Genomic DNA, 6,000 nt, shown 5'->3' with positions numbered 1-6,000 from the left:
ACACATCTATATCTTTCTGCTGGATTAATTAATTTATTTTCTCCTGCAGCAAGCACTCTGCATTCTGGAAAAAAAACAACATATTTATTTGTTAATTGGTTGTCTCTACTCTACTGCATTCAAACTACCAACAACATTGTAACATGTTCCTGGTCCTGTTTCAGTGGAGAGCTAGGAATTTCCAACAACACAAGCAACAGTGATCTTTGGTGACAAGATGAAGGCTTGGCTAATTATGTAATGACTTGAAAAATGTTTGCACACTAGTACTACAATAGATTATACAACAACATAAGTGGAACGTTACTTTAACAAGAAAACGGTCAAAATATAATATCAAGTTGTATAATATAAAGTATATAATAAAGTTCTCATCAATTTACAGGTGCATCTCGATGAATTACAGTGTCATCAAAAAAGTTGTAATAATTGTAGTTGTAATTTCAGTAATTCAATTAAAGAAGTGAAACTCGTATATAGATTTGTTACACAGAATAATGTAATTCTGTTTACTTCTTTTTATTTTGATGATTGTGGCTTACATCTAATTAAATTTTAGAAAATGGTAATATTACTTAAGCCTAATAAAAAAAGGATTTAACAATTTCTGAGATACTGATTTGAGTTTTCATTAGCTGTAAGCTATAATGATCAAAATGAAAAGATAAACACTTGAAATAAATCAGTCTGTGTGCAATGAATCTATATAATAAAGGAGTTTCACTTTTTTAATTGAATTATTGAAAGTAATCATCTTTTTGATGTCATTCTAATTTATTGAGATGCACCTGTAAATTATCTGTGATCACATTTTCTAAAGAGATGTCTATAGACATGCAGTGTAGAGTACCATTACAACTAGACTAACACTAGAAATGTCTACAGGCAACCTGAAGTATAGACACAAGTGACATTTTATGTTTATGTGAAAACAACTTTAAAAACGCAGTTTACCCAGTTAATTAGTTAATTTACTCACTCTGACCATCTAATGTGTAGGTGATTAATTTGGATTTGACTTTCTAAGATATTGATCATCAATTTGTATTATATGAATCCCCAAGAACCATGGGTAAAAGTATTTTTTACTGTCCCACTTGAGTACAAGGTAACCTACAGCTTGTGGCCTGAGGATGAATAAATTAACAGCACATTTTCATTGTTGAATGAACTGTCCATTTCATCTTAAATGAGCCAAAACAGCTACACTCCTTGGATTTAATTTTAAAGTAAAACATTCATTCATTCTCTTTTTGGCGCTTAGTCCCTTTATTAATCTGGGGTCGCCACAACGGAATGAACCGCCAACTTATCCAGCACATGTTTTACGCAGCGGATGTCCTTCCAGCCACAACCCAACACTGGGAAACACCCATAAACACTCTTCCACACACTCACATACACTACGGCCAATTTAGTTTAACTTAGGGGAATTGAATATACAAAATTCAACTATGGCGATTGTCTTTGGACTGTGGGGGAAACTGGAGCCCCTGGAGGAAACCTTGCTGTGAGGCAATTGTGCTACTGTTGTGATTCGGGATAGATACAAACAACTGAAAGTAAGATCCAAATGCAGGTTTATTCGTGCTCAGGCAAGCAATGGTCAAAACAGGTATGAACAGGCATATACGGGCAAATCCAGAGTCGAAGTCGGTAAACAGGCAAAAGGTCGAAAGGCTGGCGGTTAAACAGGATAACTAGGAAACTAAGCTAGGTACAGACACGGAGAAAACCAGATCGGGAGAACCGCGTAGAAATGTCACCAAACAGTAGACAAGACTCGGCAATGTGAATGAGTGTGTGTGCTGCTTAAATACTGTGTGTAATCAGTCTCTGTAACAGGTTTCAGCTGGTGATATAATCAGGAAGATGAGTGACCAGGCGTGTGTGATTGGAAGAAGTGCATGTATGGAAATGTAGTCCTGGGGAATGCGGAAGTGAGGTTCATAAAGAAAGAGGGAACCAGCGATCTCCAGTGAATGATCGCTGGTTATCATAACAGCTACCCACTGCGCCACAGTGCTGCCCTAATGTAAAACAATAAAAAAAAAATAACAAATTAATTCTGCATGGTATCGTCAAATATTTGGCAACCAACCATAAGCAGAAAAACATCACACCTTGACCCAGTAGTTTGTAGCGTGACATAAATTTAACTCTTTGCTGTACTTTTGGGTAAATTAGTTAGAAAGATTTTATATTCTGTAATGTTGAAAGCAACTTAGAACCGGTGACCAAACCTGCACACAGTTAGAAAAGCCCAATGAAAAATCCTAAAATTGCACCTGTGAAAAAAAGATCTAGTTGTTAAAAAAAGATTTGTATATCCAAAATGATTATAGAGGGAAAAGACAAAAAAAACTAAATTATTTTCCTTACCATATATCCATGTTTTATGGTCTCTTTTCCTCCAAAACTGTCCAAGGAAACACTGAAAGCCAAACACTTTAGTCTTGAGGCCTGGATGTGCAGATAAGCATGAACCTAAACAAAAAAAAAAACAAGGTCCATGGTTATTAACGTACAATCAGTACACATTTTTATTCAGTATTAGATTGTGAAATAATTTACTTAATATTAAATAAAAGGTAGTACAAATATTAAATTAAAATCACCCAGTAGGTGATAGTAGGTTATATCTTAAGGCATTAATGGACCAGTAACTAATGATAAAACTGATTGCTTTATATATGACTTTCTTACCAGGTAACATGAAAGATTTGTAGCGTACAGTCCACAGATAAAATTACTTATTGATTTTATCACGGTCTGGCTTTGGTCACAGAACGGTTTTACGACTCCTGGCTCCAAGAAGTCTGGATTTTCGTGACAGCTTAAGTTGTTCAGGGGGACTGGAGAGATAAGCAGGAAAACTTCAAAGACATTCCTGCCCAAATACACACACACACACACCCCCACACGAGGCTGTTCCGACAGAAAGAAAATGAACTCATCAAATCCTGAACCAGCACAAAACCAATGTGTTATGTTTTGTAAACTTTGTATCTCATTTCTGACTTTTCTTACCTGTGTAACCTCTCTTATAACCTGTATGCATGTTCCATTTAGGCCTTTGTAAAGCATAAATATTGTAAGGATATGAAAAATTAGGTTGATGTACTGTAAACCCCCCCATGTTTGGTACCGATGGGTTTCTGCTGACATTTTACAACACATGATGCATAGAGCAAGACCATAACTCGCATTGCTTTATTCTTTAAAGCCCTGTATTAAATGCCTGTCCGCATGCTTTAGGCGGACACTCAAATTTGCATACAAGCAGCCCCGAGACAAAGGAAGGTTCGCGCGCAAACTTTCCCCTGAAATCATTGGTCAGAATGCTGTACGGGTTGTCACGTGACCCGCAGGTATAACCAGACCTTTTGCCAAACATCTGGGCAGAAAGAGAACGTCCCAAAAAGGAACATCATTGACGGTGGTCCCTTTAAGGGCCACACGGCTCTTCACAGCCGCATGGACTTTCCCGCCACGTTTTTTTGTTTTCCGGCAAAAGTAAACTCAGTTTTAAAGTTTGCGATCGTGTTCGTCCGAACTGCATTACAAACTCCACGCATCAAGAAGGACATTAAAAGGAGTTTCATCACGACGGAAGAGAGACGCATAAAAGAGACCTCCAGACATGAAAGACCAGGTGATTTTAGTTATGCGATTAAGCTGTGCCCCTTTTATCAAAAAGGTGTTTTTTATAACCTTGGTGGTCCGTAATGGTGCGTGTGGAACTGAAAGTTTTGTCACTCTTTTATCTGAAATCTATATTTCCTAGCTTTACTATGTCTCTTTGCTGTTACACGTTCTATAGACCCGATATCTCCACGTGGTTTACCTTTGTTTTGTGTTTAATGTATGTTTGTGCGTTTGTTTGTTCGTTACGTCTGACTAGTCAATAAAATCCATTTATAATCCAATTAATTGTATTGTTTGCCTCACGAGAAAATGTCACTGAAATAAAGATTCCCCTGCCTAGCTATTATAAGTTGTTTAAAACTTTTGAATGATTAATCTACTTCACAAGAAGTAGCAATTAAATTCCCTTTTTCTAAATGAATAGATTACCGTGTTCGCTCGGGAGAGCGGCGGCTCTGCTTGTGTTCATTTGGTCAAATTAACAATAAATTGATCCGGAATATTAATGGTTAATAATAATTCGTTATTGTAGATAATTAATATTCATAATCTGGGAATCCGCTCGGTTGCGCGAGCATGATCATATAGCTACAATCATATGTTTGTTTGACCAAACTGACTGAAGCTTAAGCCGGAATATTAATTAAGAATAAACCGTTATTGTTGATTATTAATATTCATAAAATGAGCTAATTTCATGTTACATATATTGGTGGAGACTATGCGGGCAGTTTTTCAAACATTTTCTGTGGAACAAACTTTCCAATTCATTGTGATTTATGGAGCGCGCTATAGAAAAAGAAAAAAAAAGGACCACGAGAAGCGTTTCCTTTTCTTTAAAGCTGGGAGGACGAAAAGCCTCCTCCAGCCATTCTATTCACTAAACACAGCAGAGAGCTGCCCGTGTAGAGTGTAACAATTTAAACTGCAGTTCATATATATTTTAAATCGATTTTACTGAGACGCACGTTCCGCAAATCATTTAAATATATTAGTGTGCCTGTCGGAGGAAAATACACCTCCCTCAGCGCTTGTGGGACAGTCTGGAAACCCCAAACCTGTCCGTTTAAAAGGCCTTCTTATAGCTAGAAAACCTCTAGCCTATTTCTCCCGTGGTTTCAAACTGTTAGATTAGCTGCCTAACGTTTAACCTCTTTGCTTCGCCGCCGTGCGAAATTAATTTCAGAACTGCTTGACGGTTCTAAATTATGTATTTGGGAGGCTGCAAGCTTGCCTGTTAACCGCTTTCTGACGAAAGGAATTCTCATATTTCAGTTATGTTCGTCTGGACCAAATATGTGTACAAACGTGCACCGCCTCGAGAGACGTCTCGCATTTTATGTTTGTTTGTCTAGTTGTAATGGTCGAATATTATTATCAATGTTACGGCAACATGATATAATGACCGCTTATGCGAATCTTAGTGGTTCGCGCTTTGCCTTTGTGAAGTCAGCCGCATACCAAGTTATGAGAGCTTCCATTCATGACACGGCTCTTCGAGCGCTCATTGGCTCCTCGTCCACGTAACTCGTGCACGCGCACGCATGCGTGAATGACGTAGCCACCACCCCAAAGCATAAGATCCGCCTTTCAGGAGGCAGAGTTGGTGACGCGGTTTACTTCACAGGGCAAAACAACTCGCTAGCTTCTAACGACTAGCCTTAAGTAAATTAACCCTTCGCGTCTTAATATTACCAAACTGTTAGCACAAGGCTAACCGGATGCGAAGCGTAACAACTTGCTAACGGCTAACGGCAGCTAATGCTTAAGCAAACCAACCCTTCACATTTTGTAACATTAACAAACTTTAGCACAAGGCTAACCGAATGTGAGGTCAACTCGGAAACATCTCCCCCTGTCTCCTTCTGCTCTTCTCACATCAGTTCCGCCCACCATTGTGTCTCAAGTGGTCTGAAATGGTCAAACAGTTTGGAGTTAATTTGTTTTAATTTCGATTAAGCATTTTATTTTCCCTGTTATCATTTTATCCAAACAATAGTTTAGTTACCTAAGTATAGATTATTGGTCTGTTTTTATTTCTTTTGGTATTATAAATTATTTTGTTACTTTCAATTTTTTTTAATTAATTTTCTGCCTTCTGTCTTTTTCATTTTAATACCGTTGTCCAGTTTATTTTGTTAGTACTTGATTTTTAATCAAGTTCCCAATAATCTATTCTAAACTTAGGTCATGTTTAATTTTAATTTTGTTGGTTTTGCTATTTGGGGAATTGCCTTTAATCTCTCTAATATTATCATTAATAGGCATAATTTTTCCTTTTGATTTTTTTACTCCATCTTTTCCTCATGCCTTATTTATTCCCTCACCTCTTAGGTTATAGGGAAAGTATTA

The sequence above is a fragment of the Danio rerio genome, chromosome 8, assembly GCF_052040795.2.
Source record: "Danio rerio strain M-AB ecotype USA chromosome 8, GRCz13ab, whole genome shotgun sequence".
Taxonomy (NCBI): Eukaryota; Metazoa; Chordata; class Actinopteri; order Cypriniformes; family Danionidae; genus Danio; species Danio rerio.
The sequence above is the reverse complement of the archived record's forward strand: the minus strand, read 5'-3'. Positions refer to the sequence as shown.